The sequence below is a fragment of the Urocitellus parryii genome, unplaced genomic scaffold (assembly GCF_045843805.1).
Source record: "Urocitellus parryii isolate mUroPar1 unplaced genomic scaffold, mUroPar1.hap1 Scaffold_37, whole genome shotgun sequence".
Taxonomy (NCBI): Eukaryota; Metazoa; Chordata; class Mammalia; order Rodentia; family Sciuridae; genus Urocitellus; species Urocitellus parryii.
This window is the reverse complement of record NW_027553327.1, coordinates 6,198,523-6,213,334: the sequence shown is the minus strand read 5'-3', so window position 1 is coordinate 6,213,334 and position 14,812 is coordinate 6,198,523. Positions and strand designations below refer to the sequence as shown.

At 47.4% G+C, this 14,812-nt stretch overlaps 1 pseudogene; it reads left to right on the top strand.

Annotated features, from left to right (window-relative positions):
* Nucleotides 1-270: 270 nt before the first annotated feature.
* LOC144252168 (helicase MOV-10-like) lies at nucleotides 271-14,501 on the top strand (annotated as a pseudogene).
* Nucleotides 14,502-14,812: the final 311 nt, after the last annotated feature.

The following is a 14,812-nucleotide window of genomic DNA, read 5'->3' as shown; positions in this document are numbered from 1 at the left end:
ATCACCAGGCATGGTGGTGCATACCTATAATTCCAGCAGTTTAGAAGGCTGAGGCAGGAGAATTGAGAGTTCCAAGCCAGCCTCAGCAACAGTGAGGAACTAAGCAACTAAGTGAGACCATGTCTCTAAAGAAAATACAAAATAGATGTTGGGATGTGGCTCAGTGTTTGAGTGTCCCTGAGTTTATTTCTCAATAGCCTTCCCCCCAAAAGAGAGAGAACAGCTTTTGTCAATAATTTAATAATAACCAAGACTCAAGAAACTACGAATATGGGAAAAAGAAAGCCCTTGTACACTGTGGGTGAGAATGTAAGTTTAAAAATGTCATTTTTGAAAATAGTGTAAACTCTGAACCATTTAAAACACAACTAAATATAACATGGTTAAATTGATTCTGGGTGTAATTTCAAGGTATTAGAATCAGGAAGATAAAGAAACAACTGCATGCCAAATTTTATGTACCAGAATTGTCAGTAGTAAAAAAAAAAAAAGAAGAAGAAGAAATAAAGTTTCTTCAAATGAAGGTTGTACCAGGAGATTACTTGTAACTGCAGGGCATCTAACTACTCCCCTGTTAACCCTTACACCATATTTCAGACCATTTTCTCTTGGCAACAGAGGACACTGAGACTCAAATTAGCTAGACACTCCAAAGTATATAGACATGAGAGCTGTGGATAGCTCAGAAACCTCTGAGCCAAGAGAAAGTATAAAAGTGACACGAGGACACATCATTCTGTCAAGTCTACAATGGGGAATCCCCACTCAAAGACTTTCCAATAAGGTATCTGTATCTATGGAAGACAAAGAGGGGGCAGAAATGAGCATTGTTTTACAAATGAGCCAAGTGATCTTCTCTTTTTTTTTCCCTCTCATATAAAGTACAACAGAGAAAAATCCCATAAACAGTGCCATCTAGTGTTGGAGAAAATAGTTACACAATACTGTGTCTGTCTGAAATATAATAGGAGAAACTGTTTATTATACTGTGGAGTAATAAAGTTAGCATTAGGAATGTGAACAAGAAAATGAAAATATAGGATATATTCTGAGATACGAATATAAAGCTAAAGATCAGTTCCAGCATTCTGAATTTGATGTTCTGCTTCTCAGAAATTTCAGGAAGAAAAAACAACTCAATCACCTATATACCAGCAAAGCCTTATGCAAAGAAACAAAAATCACACCTGGATTTGGGATTCTCTCCTGAAAATCACAGCAATCATTAGCATACAGTCTGGGGAAATGCCAGGTTGCCAGAACAAAGCTATACACATGGGTTGGGGCCATGATTGAAGATACCATGAATGGAGAAAACAGAATTTCCAAAATTTCAGCTGCTGGTATATTTCCCACTTGATTTCCCAGAGGAAACTCAGAAATGAACTGCTCCATAGGAGGATTTATTTTGTCAGACACTAGAGACTAACTGTAATGGATCCACAATTTTTTTTCATATGTAAGACCATTTTATTTAAATGACCCATAGACACATTCCAAATGTTTCATTAAACTCCTTTGTCCTCCCTCCCCTTCCCCCCTACCTCATGATCCTGGAGATTGAATCCTGGGCCTTATGCTTACAAGGCAAACACTGTACAAGCTTAGCAATACCTCCAGGCCCATTTGAGGGAAGGAAACAAGGGAATGAAATCAGGGGCACTCCACTGTGAATGACTTTTGTTTTCATTTTTTTTTTTTTAGAGAGAGTGAGAGAGGAGAGAGGAGAGAGGAGAGAGAGAATTTTTAATATTTATTTTTTAGTTCTCGGCGGACACAACATCTTTGTTGGTATGTGGTGCTGAGGATCGAACCCGGGCCGCACGCATGCCAGGCGAGCGCGCTACCGCTGAGCCACATCTCCAGCCCTTGTTTTCATTTTTAATGTGAATAGTAGAAACTTTAAAATTATACTTATTGAGTCACTTTTTTTGAGGGGAGGAATATGGGAACATTGCTGACTCAGGGAATTACTAATGAGTTTAAATCTTAAGCTGTTTTTTATAAGAGCAGAGAACAGAAAAGTTAAATAATTTTTAATGTAACTGTGATATAATTTCCATAAATAAAAATATATACATATTTATTCACAAATTACTTTAACCATATATACAGTGATAAGTGTCAATGCACTTCTCTATGGGCTGAACTCTAGCAGCAGCTGGTCAATCTCCTTGAATGCTGAGAGCCATTAGCCAAGTAGGTATGACGCATGGCAATTTCCTTGTCAGCATACCCCATGTTGCTTAGAAGGACTCTCCATTGTGGAAATGGGCTTGCCTTGGTCTTTTGCAGTGACATTGCATGTAAGGTGACCTTGCTCAAGGACCAGGGCAGATCCGGGTTTAGGGCGGATTGGGGTTTAGGGCGGTTCCAGGTTTAAGGTTATTCCTGCTGGGAATAGGGCGTATCCTGCTGCCTGAGTTCCCGTTGAGTTCTCAAGGGATTCAGAGAGTGGAGGTGGAATTTGGCCAGAATGTGGATTTCCCCAGAATGTGTCTGTAGAGTGCCAGTGAGAGTTTCGAGAATAAAGAGTTGCTGTTTGAATCTACAAGGTGTGAGTGGCTCATGATTTTGTGCCCAGCCAGACTGTAGCACTTGAAGCCTCCATCCTGCTGCCCTCGTTTTCTTTTTAAAAAATATTTTGTTTTTTTAGTTGTTGATAGAACTTTATTTTTATTTATTTATATATGATGTTGAGAAACAAACACAGTGCTTCACACATGCTGGGCAATTGCTCTTCAACTGAACCATCACTCAACATCTCATTGTTTTCTTAAGTGAATGAAATTTGACACAATCAACCAGACCTTGTATTTTTTTTTTGTAACACATGTGATTTTATTTATTGCCCATTTATTTCATCTGGAATCTAAACTTGGTTTACCTGTTGATTTGTGTGATAAATTTCACAAGGCCTTAGTTGTCACTCCTGCTTTGTATGTAGTTCATTGATGGAAACCATTCTTATTTGCACTAGTACATAGATCTCGGATCTGAGACTAGAGATAATAGATACAAGATTTTGCTGAAACAACTAAAAAATCCATATTCATCTTTCTCTCTGACATATAGGACATATATCAGCATGTGGAAAAATAGGTTTTTGAGATGGTAAGCAATGGCAATTTTTTGTTCACCATCTGTACTCCTCTGGGGCTTCATCGGGTAGTTGGGGGAGGGGAAAAAAGGGTAAAATCTTTGGCTGCGCTCCTAGTTTTTTCCTCTACTTTTCATAATCAATTTCTACAACATAACATTTTCCCCTGCTTCATCTTCCCCATCCTTGTAGCTTTGATTCTCACTGACATTGCATTTCCTGTTGCTAAAGCCTGTTATTCTTTATTCCTGGCTTTCCTATACTGTTGGCCTGGAAGAAGGTACAAGGTTAGCCCAGCTGGAGAATGACTTGGTTTCTGGACATTTCCTCACACTAGGTTAGATTGTGTGGCCTCCTATGGAAAACTACTTGAGAACAACACAAGGTGTGATATATTTGAAACTTCTTTATGTGATACTAATCATCACTCACTATTACTGAGGTCTTCTATGTGCCAGGTGCTGGGCTAAGTGGCTTGCCGCAATGCTACTATCTTGGGTGAGGATCACAGCAGCCTTTAAAAGAGGCAAGCCCTGCCATTCCCATTTCATAACGGAGGGAAGCGAGGCTCCCAGAGGTGCAGTAACGGCCCAGGTAGCAAGGTAAAACCCCCTCACCTTGACTCACTGTGCTCTCCCTCTTTTGCCTGGGTAGTGCCCATTCATCTTTGGGAGATGTGTCCCCTCCCCTAGGCTGCCCTGGGAGCCTCAGACGCTGCACTGCGGTCACACACTGGAATCTCTGGGTTCAGTCTCAGTGCTTCTCAAGGCAAATCTGGCATACGTCACCAAGACTCGGGTCAGGTTCTTCAAACTAGACCACTGGACTGACTCGCGGCTCCCAGAAAAGAGGAGATATCAGCAAGCACCACAAGTCACTGCAAGCCAAGAACTTTTATGACAGGTGTGTGTGTGTGTGTGTGTGTGTGTGTGTCCGTGTGTGTGTGTGTGTGTTTGTTGGTGCACACACACTTGCTTGTGAGGGGTGCTCAGGGCATGGGGGAAGGGGCTGTCTAACCAAGAAAAGAGTAGTTTGCTCAAGTTGTGGGGAGGCCTCTTCCTTAAGGAATGGGGGAAGCAGGTGGGGGGCTTGGCTGTGGGTGGGAACATGGCTGGCACTCTCCCCAGGGCATCCCCCAGCCCAGGCCCCTCCTACCCTGGCCCCCACCCTTGACTCCCACTCTCCCCAGGGCTGAGTATCTTCACGGGAAGCATGGGGTGGACATGGAAGTCCAGGGGCCACAAGAAGCACAAGATGAGCAGCTCCTTATCTGCCTGGATTTGAACCACAAGGAGGTGCTGACCCTGAGGCTCCTGAACAGAGGAAACAAACCTGCTACCCTCAGTCACCTCTTTCCTCTCTGCTGGACACCCCAGTTTGCCTTCTACTATGGTGACCAGAAGCTGCCCTGCCTGCTGGGCCCTGGTGAGTAGCTTTCCAAAGGAAAGAACTCTGGTAGGCAGGGCTTGTCCTTGCAGGGCTGCAGCTTTGGAGCACACACTGTGGCTGTCCAGTGGTCTCCTCTCAGGATGGGTCCGGCTGCAGAGTGTCGGGGTCAGCATGTTGGTGGGAGGGTCTCTTCCTTCCCTCCCCCATCCCATTCACTCAGCCTTCTTCCTGCAGGTGAATGCTATGAGTTGCATGTGCAATGTAAGACCAGCTTTGTGAGCTACTTCCCAGCCACGGTGCTCTGGGAGCTGCTGGGACCTAGGGAGTTGGGTTCAGAAGGAGCTGGCACTTTCTACATTTCCCGTTTCTTTGCTGCCATCGCCCACAGCCCTCTGGCTGCACAATTGAAGCCCACGACTCCCCTCAAGCACACCTGGATCACTGGAAACCCTGTGTTGACCAACCAGATAGAGGAAGGAGAAAGACCTGACTTGTAAGCCCTCCGTCCAGACCTGATGGGTCTTGGCATGTCCTTATCACAACAGTGTGGGCCCTTGGGAAAAGCCCAGACCTGGGAACCAGGGGCCCCTTTATTCCCTCCTCTGGGCTCAGAAAAATTTTTCTGCCTAGGAAGCAAATTGCAGGAGAGTAGCAGGAACAAGGACAGTATGAAAACATATTTTAAGAAGTGTTTTCACTGTGTAATGAATTATCAGGCAGCCCATTATAGACAGACACACCTCTCTCTCTCTCTCTCTCTCTCTCTCTCTCTCTCTCTCTCTCTCTCTCTCATAGCATTGGGGATCAAAACCATGCATGCTAAGCCCATGTTCTACCCAGCCCCCTCTCTTCTGTTTTTAAATTAAAAAAATGGTAGTACTGGGAATTGAAATCAGTAAAGTAACACTTTACCACTGAGTTAGAGTCCCAGTCCTTTTTATTTTGAGACAGGATCTTGCTACATTGTTGAGACTGGCCTTTAACTTTTGATCCTTCTGTCTCAGCCTCCTGAGGTGCTGGGATTATTGGCATGCACCACCGCACCCAGATCTCTCTCTTTTTTAAAACAACTTTACTGAAATAATTCACATATCATACAGGTCAGTGATTTTTTTAGTATGTTCACAGATATGTGCAACCATTATTACAGTCAGTTTTAGAACATTTTATTATGCCAAAGAAGAGTGAACCAATACCCTTCAGCTACCACCCTTTTATCACTCACCCACCTGCTCAGTGCTTAGCAGCCACTCACTTTATCTCTGTCTCCATAAATTTCCCTATGCTGGACATGTCATGCAAATGGACTCATGTGTAAACATCTTTTCGACATAGTTAGCTAGTTACAAAATACTGTAGGACTTTCACAGTTAGATAATTGTTCACTTTTATTTAACAATATATAGGTGCCAGGTGCAGTGGCACATGCCTATAATCCCAGTGACTTAGGAGGCTGAGGCAGAAGAATTACAAGTTTGAAGCCAGTCTCAGCAACTTTGTGAGGCCCTACGCAACTTACTGAGACTCTGTCTCAAAACCAAAATTAAAAAGGGCTGGCTGGGGATGTGGCTGAGTGGTAAAGTGCCCCTGGGTTCAATTTCTGGTACCCCAAAACAAAAACTATATATATATATAAATTAACCTGGAAGCCTGAATACCCCCCAAAATTAACATTGGCTGTCTCAGGATGGTAAAAATGTTATAATATTTTGCCAGATTCTTTTTTAATAATGAAAATGTATTATAAATAATATTTTTAAATATTCCAAGTATTGGGCTTTCCAAAATTGGTCCAGCCATGGACCGAGCAGCCACATGAGCTAGTGAGCTTCATGTCCTTGGGCAGAGGCTGCCGACCACCCTTTGGCAATGGCATCACAGGGGTCCTTGTGCATCCTCCACGGAGGGGCATTCCCAGAGTCTTGAAGGTCACAAGTTCAATGTTTATGACAGCTTTCCCCCCACTTCTGCAGTGCTAAAGGCTATGACTTGAAGCTAAGTATGGAACTGGAGATCTACTACCTACCCCCACGCCTCAGGCAGCTGCTCCCCATCCTTCTTCAGGGAACAAGTATCTTCACTGCCTCAAAGGAGATTGCTGAGATCAAGTAAGTACCTCCCCTCGGTACCCCACTCCCATCTTCTCTCTCCCTGCTGGCCTCTGCCTGTTGCTTTGGATGTCTGTCCAGCCTCCCAGGCTCTATTATTTCACCCTTGCTGAGCATGCCCACTTGCCAGGTGCTGTTCCAAATGGGCCTTGCCCATTATGGTGGGGAACAGTGAGCACTGATCATTTCTTTTATTTTATCTTGTACATTCCATATTCTGGTGAGTGCTTTGAAGAACTCAAGTAATGCTAAAGTAAAACCAAAGCAGGACAAGAGGATGAATTGGTGATGTTTTACAGAGAGCAGTCAGTCCTGACCTCTTTGAGGAGGTGACATTTGAACAGAGAATGACTTTTGAATGAGGTTAGGGTGTGAGTCATGGAAGGAAGATCTGGGGGAGAATGTTTCCGTCATAAGATCTACCGCGGATACTCAAGTCAGGTCTGAGGTTGGGTCAAGGACATCGGAGGAAGCAAGACTTGGGGCTCCCTTCTTCAAGGCCTCTGACCCAATCCATTTCTCTGTCCTTCTGGTCTTCTCTGATTCCTGGTGTGTTCCTAGTTGCAAATGGGAGAGGGTAGATGCTCCTGGTCATGGGGGTGCTTGACCTGTCCCTTTCCTGCCCTTCCCACTTCATCCCCCAACCATCACTGCCAGGGCCCAGCTGGAGACAGCCCTGACATGGAGGAACTATGAGGTGAAACTCTGACTGCTGCTGCACCTGGAGGAGCTGCAGATGGAGCACGACATCCGGCACTATGACCTGGAATCGGTGCCCATGACCTGGGACTCCATGGACCAGAACCCCAGGCTGCTCACTCTGGAGGTTGGGGCTCAGATCAGGTGCATGGAGGGCAGACTCAAGTCAGCCAACCTCTATAGGCCATTCCTAAATACAGGGCAAACTAGAAGGATAAAATGGTTCCTGTCACAGAGGGGCCAGCAAGGGGTAAGGTGGGCATCCCTTGCCGAAAATGGTGTCAGAGCAGGACATTGGGGTTTTAATCTAGACTTTGCTACTACTAGCTGTGTGATCTTGGGCAAGATCCTTGCTTTCTCTGAGCCATAGGTTCCTTATCTAAAAAGCATAGAGCTGGACTGGATAATTCTTGGGCCCCTTTCTAGCACACAGATTTTGAATGTGTGTACCTTAGACCATAATTACCCATGAGAATGAATTTCTCCACACAAATGCAGGTGGGAAGAGAGAACAAGGATGATCAGGGCAAGATGACTACAGGAGATGAGTTTTAACAAGATTTTAAAGGCAGAGTAGAACGGAGCTGGTGAGAGGGCAGCTGAGTAGAGTGGGAAGCGGCTGCCAGGCCTTAAACTAGCACCCTGGAGTTCTGCACCTGTGAGCAGCTGGGGAAGGTTGTCTCCTTCCTCTCCCCACAACTCCTGTCTGGTGGGAGAGGAAGGGGGACAGGGAAAACGCAGCTCTCTGAGTCTTGGGTTAGAAGGCCAGAGCCTCAGTTTTCATCCCTCAGAGGTCTGGAGAGCCTGGGGGTTGGGTCCTTCAGTGACCATGCTTGGGACAGAAGTTGGTTAAGTTCACACCCTGTAGGTTCCTGGTGTGACCGAGAGCCACCCCTCAGTGCTGCGGGGGGACCACCTGTTTTCCCTTCTGTCCTCTGAGACACACCAGGAGGACTCCATCACCTACAAGGGCTTCATGCACAAGGTGGAACTGGACCATGTCAAACTGAGCTTTTCCATGAGGTGGGTGTTGGGGAAACCCTTCTTCAGGCTTCTCCCTCAGGCCAGGGGAGACGAGAGGCTTTCTCCTAAGATGAGTGGATCCCAACCACAGGGCAGGGGCTTTTCTTCCAGGGAACTCTGAGCTACTCCAGCAGCTACCTCTCCTAGGGAGCTTTTATGGAAGTCTTGGAAAGAGGGAGTGGAGCAGATTGAGGTGGAGGGAGGTCCTGGCTTTTTACTGTCTGGCCCATCTAACTGGAGCTCCTCTACCTTTCTCCCTATCCAAACCCTCCTGAGCCAATTTGTGGATGGGCTGACTTTCAAGGTGAACTTCACCTTCAACCGCCAGCCCTTGTGGGTCCAGCATCGGGCCCTGGAACTGACAGGGCGCAGGCTGCTGTGGTCCATGCTTTTTCGTGTGGCCTCCAGTGGGGTCCCGCTGCTGCCCTCAGATGTGAAGCTCAAGTGAGACGGAGGGCAGGGGACTCCAGTGCTGGTTGGAGTGTGGGGTTTGAGGATGGAGTCCTAGAGGCCTCTGGGATTCTGGATAAGTTGAAGTTCGGATTCCTATCCTCCCTGCCAGGCTGTATGACCGGAGTCTGTAGTCAAACCCAGAGCAGCTGCAGGCCTTAAAGCACATTGTTATGGACACCACACGTTCAGCCTCCTACATCATCTTTGGGCCTCCAGGCACTGGCAAGACTGTCACATTAGTGGAGGCCATTAAGCAGGTGAGGCTTGAGGATAAACCTAGGACCTATATCCTTGACTCCCCCAGATGGAGCTTTTTTCCCCAAATTCTGATTTCCTTCATCTCCCTGAAAGTTCTTGTTTCTCAGCAGCCATCAAAAGGAGGTGGGGAGGGCTGGGGCTGTAGCTCAGTGGCAGAGCACTTGCCTAGCATGGGTGAGGCACTGGGTTCAATCCTTAGCATCACATAAAAATAAACGGATAAAATAAAGGCATTCTGTCCATCTACAGCTACTTTTTTTTTTTAAAGTGGGGAGCTAGAGTCAGTGTGGCTGTTGAGCACTGTTGAGTAGGTTGGGCACTGTGTGGCTCTTGCAGTGACTTTTTTCATTTCAGTATTCATAGACTTGTGTGTTTTATTGCAGTTGTTGTCCCACGTCAAAGTGCTAATTGGACTAGCAGGGCTCCAGGATAGAACTTGTCTTTTATATCACTGCCTCCCTTGGCTGTGGGAGGCAGATGCTGCACTGCCCCAGTGTGAGTCACCAGAGTTTGGGAAACTGCTTCCCACACTCTACCTGTCCGCATCTCAGGTGGTGAAGCACTTGCCCAAAGCTCACATCCTAGCCTGAGCTCCGTCCAACTCGGGTGCTGACCTTCTCTGTCAGTGGCTCTGGGTCCACCTTCCCAGCTCCATCTGCTGCCTCCTGGCCCCCAGTAGGGAGATCCGCATGGTACCTGAGGACATTAAGGTAAGGGAAGTGCAGAGGGTCAAGGGATGGCAGATGTCTGGGAGACTCTAAGGGTAAACCAGAAAACTAGGGAGACTTGGTTACTCACCTTTGGGTGGGTGAGAACCCTCCCTGGGCCTCAGTTTTCTTGTCTATAAAGTGGCCCAGTGCCAAAGTGAGGGGGGACATGGGTAGAACCAAGCTGATGCCTCATGTTGCTTCACAATCCATAGCCCTACTGTAACAGGGATGTGAAAAATGGGGAGTATGAGTTTCCTGCCAAGAAGGAACTGCAGGAATACTGAGTCTTAATTACCACTCATCATGGCCAGCAGGTGGGGAGTGTGTGTGTAAATAAAAGTGTAGTGGGCTGGGAAGATGGGGAAGGGTTCTCAGTGGGTGAGTGAGGGACCAGATTGGATGAGCATTCAGGTTTGGTAGTTGGGTGCCTGGGGATGACCCTGCCTGGCCTGACACCTCCCAGGTTGGTATCAGCCCAGTTTCCCATCCATCTCTTCACACACATCTTCATTGATGATGCTGGCCACTGCATGGAACCTGAGAGTCTGGTGGCCATAGCAGGGGAGTGGCTCAGGGTGGGGTGCAGGTGTGCCACCCTGCATGGGGAGATCCCATCACGTACCTTTCTCCTCATTCCACCCTTGCCTTCTAGGACTGATGGAAGTTAAGGAAACAGGCAATCCAGGAGGGCAACTGGTGCTGGCTGGAGACCCTCGACAGCTGGGACCTGTGCTGCAGTCCCCACTGACACAGAAGTATGGGCTGGGGTACTCGCTGCTGGAACGGCTGCTCACCTACAATGCCCTGTACAAGAAGGGCCCTGATGGCTACGACCAAGTTCATCACCTCAGTTAATAACCAAGCTACTATGAAACTACAGGTATGCCCACACCCTCATCTCCCTCCACTCCTAGCCCATGCCTCCGCACCCACTGCGCAGGAGGCTCTGGTCTGCATTCCTGGTGCTCTGCGCCTCTGTGATGCAGAAATGACTGTAGACTGGAAGGTCGGAGGCCTCCTTTAGCTAGTGGTTTCATTCTGGACTAGTGAGATTATCTAGATATGGGGTGGTCAGACACCAGGATGTGTCTGATGTCTGTCTCAGATGGCATTTCCAGGCAATCCAAGGAGAAATGAGAAAATGAATAGTTTTTCATAAAAATATTATCAAATTAGAGGGCTAGGCAGGGTTGTTTGTTTTGCAGTGGTGGGGATTGAACCCAGGCTCTCACACATGCTAGGCAAAAATTCTACCACTGAGTTACATAGCCAGCCCTGTTTTGTTTTGTTTTTTTTAAGAGTCTCTTTGTTGCCCAGGCTGGCCTCAGCCAGTCTCCTTTCTCAGCCTCCTGAATAGCTAGCTGGACCTACAAGCACACAGAGCCATACCCTGTTTATATACTTCTTTTAGTGAATAAGTTTAGACATTAAAAATGCTTGGATGAGGGCTGGGGATGTGGCTCAAGCGGTAGCGCGCTTGCCTGGCATGCGTGCGGCCCGGGTTCGATCCTCAGCACCACATACCAACAAAGATGTTGTGTCCGCCGAGAACTAGAAAATAAATATTAAAAAAAATTCTCTCTCTCTCTCCTCTCTCACTCTCTCTTTAAAAAAAAATGCTTGGATGAGTACCAATAGGACAGTTGCAGAAAGGAAATGTTATTGTGTTTTTACTACTTTTATTTTTGGATTTAACATATTATCTCAAATAAGGGTAATGGGAAGTGATACATTGTTTTCATACTGACCTTCCTTGGCAAAATTGAAAGCTGAGTCCCTAATTTCTTAGTTTTTTTTTTCTTTCTTTTTTTTTTTTTGAGGGATGGGGTGTGCCAGGGATTGAACTGGGCACATGACCACTAAGCCACATCTCCAGGCCTATTTTGTATTTTTTAGAGACAGGGTCTTACTGGCTTTGAACTGGTCATCCTCCTGCCTCTGCCTCCAAAGCCACTGGGATTACAGGCATGCACCACCATACCTGGTAAATCTTAGTTTTTAAAAGTAATTTGAAAAAATAATAATAATTTCACTGGTCACTGGATCCCTATGGACCCACAAGTTCTGCTTTATGTGGTGTGAAATGCCTGGCAGGAGAACTTGCAGGTGAATGTGTCCTGCTATGCAGGAAGCAGAAAGCAAGACGCTCGTGTGTGGGCCTAAAGCCTGTCCCCTCAGGGGACAAAAGTAATCCAGGCCTTGGTCTAGCTCTCCCTCCCTCCTGCCTCTCAGGTCCCATTCCACCATCCTGGACATTCCCAACCAACTCTACTACGATGGAGAGCTGCAGGCCTGTGCAGATGTGGTGGATAGAGAGTGCTTCTGCTACTAAGAGGGTCTGCCTCAACAGGTGAGGCTGGACAGAGCAGGACTCAGGCCCCCACCCCCATATCTTGATTGTTTACTGAAGGTAGGAAAAGGCTCGACTGGACACCAGGGGTCCCTCCAGTTGTCACCTTGGCCTAAGCTTCCTTATTGCTTGCAAGGGTTTTGGAGTGGGAGGGAAGGGAAGCAGGGAAGTCCAGCTGAGGGTTTCTTCTAACCCTGTGTCCAGGGATTTCCCATCATCTTTCATGGTGTGATGGGCAAAGATGAGCGTGAGTGCAATAGCCCATCCTTCTTCAACCCTGAAGAGGCTGCCATGGTGACCTCCTACCTGAAGCTGCTCCTGGCCCCTTCCTCTAAGAAGGGGAAATCCCGCCTGAGCCAACGAAGCATTGGAGTCATCTCACCATACTGGAAGCAGGTAAGGCCCTCAGTTCCCAGCAAGGATGGGTCCTCCCCCAGGTGATACCTCTCGAACAGCCCTGGCCTCTGCTGGCCCTATATCTCAGAAGAGTGCAGAGGTCAGCCGCCTCCTCCCTCTTTGCTCCCCAGCTCTCTGGCCTCCTTTCTGCCTGGTTCCTCTTGAATTGAGGTGACTGCATAAGAGAAAGATGCCTTTCCCTTCATTCCAGGTGGAAAAAATCCATTATTGCATCACCAAACTTGACAGGGAGCTTTGGAGACTGGATGACATAAAGGACTTGAAGGTGACACACTACTTCACATTCACTCTCACCTTCTTTGTACCCTTCTTTTTCCCAAATCAGAGACCTCAGCTCCTGTGCCACTGCTTCAGTCTGGCCCATGTCTGTGTCCCACCTCCACTGCCTTGGACAGAACTGGGTTTTTCCCCATCCTCTTGCTCCTCAAAGCTCCAGCTTATAGTTCTGGCATGGGATCAGGAAGCCTGCATGTTTAACAACTTCCCATGTCACTGTGATTGGGCAGTTTTGAGGTCTTTGCCCTAAGAATGAAGTCCAAATGCCACAGCCTACCCCCGCCTGTCATGTGATATTATCACCTCATCTCCACCCTCAGTAGCTTAACACTTGCTCTGAGATGGTGATTTGAAACTCTTAGTACAGAGAAAAATCACCTGGAGTGCTTTTAATACTGCCAGGGCCAATTAACACTGATATCTCTGGGCAGAGCCAGGGCACTAGTATTTTTTGCAGCTCCTCAGGTGCAAGCCTGAAACCTACTCTTTTGAGATTTGGAGACATCTGCCTTGGAAAATTCTGATCAGGAGGTCTGGGTTAGGGCCCAAGGTTCTATAGTCTTAACAAGTACTTGCTGATTATCTCCAGGAAAGTTTCAGAAACACTGTTTGTAGTTACTGTATTCTTTGCAACACTGTTTGCTTTGTTCTGATGGCTTTACAGGCTCAATCCCAGAGTTAGCTTCACTCTTGAGGCTTGTGCTTCCAGAGAATGCCTCCTGTCCCCTGTAGCAGCACTCACCCACTGATCGACAATTGCCCAGTGTACCCTCCTTGCAGCTCAAGCGCCATGGGGCAGACGTTCCTTAAGTTCCCCTTGAACCCACCTATTCTCAAGCCCTGCCTCTATCTTTTCTAGGTGGGCTCTGTGGAAGAATTCCAAGGCCAAGAACGTAGCGTGGTCTTTATCTCTACTGTGTGAAGCAGAGATTTTTGCAGCTGGGTCTGAACTTTAACCTGGGTTTCCTTAAGAACCCCAAGGTTGGAGGGCTGGTGGGTGTGGCAGTAATTCTTCCTTCCTCTGGCCCTTCCTTCCCATGACCCCACCACTTCTTCCTTCCAGAGGTTAAACGTGGCTGTGACCTGGGCCAAAGCTTTGCTCATCATAGTGGGCAACCCCATTCTCTTGGGCCATGACCCTGACTGGAAAGCGTGAGCATTCCTGCCCTGTAATCCTTCATGGTGGCCACAAGCCCCAGCTTAGGCAGCTGTATCTTCATTACTACCTGCTTATGGCTCAATCCTCAGGATCAGTTAATCTTCATAAAACCTCCATCATATTTGTAAGTGAGCTGACATTTAGAGCTTGAGCAACCAAAGCTCAGATGTGGCAGGACCCAGGCCTGGCCTCCAGCCTATGCTGGTACTCCTCATCCAGGCCTGCACAGCTCTGTGTGCCAACACCTCTGTACCCCACAGATTCCTGGAGTTCTGTAAAGAAAACATAGGGTATACAGGGTGTCCTTTTCCTGCCAAACTGGACCTACAGAACGGACAGAACTTACTTCAAGATCTGAGCAAGCTCAGCCCCTCTACCTTAGGTATGGTTGGGCCAGGGTGGGCCAGGCAGGGGACAGTGGTGGAAGAGAAGGTAAAGAAGACAAAGCATACCTCCTTTCTTTCTAGGGCCCCATGGTCATGACTACCTCCCCCAGGAGTGGGAGAGTGAAGGGGGCCTGTCCCTGCAAGTGGAGCTCGAGTGGAGGAATGAGCTCTGAAGATACAGCTGCCTGCCTTCTCACACCAAGCGAAGCCTTAGCCCGCTGCACCCAACCCTGAACCAGAACCCAGCTGGGCTGCCCCTCTAAGGGACAGGAAGGCTGGGGGAGGGTGTTTACAACCAAGCCATTCCACCCTTCCACTCCTGGGGAGAATGACACATCAAGCTGCTTGTTAGCATTGTTATGGGGGAAGGGGAAGGAAGAAAAACTCTGAAAACAAAAAAATCTTGTTCTATGCAAAAGTTTCTTGATCGTGTCTCCTCATCTTGGCCCCAGATTCCTGTATCCCCAAGCTGACCTGCAAGAGG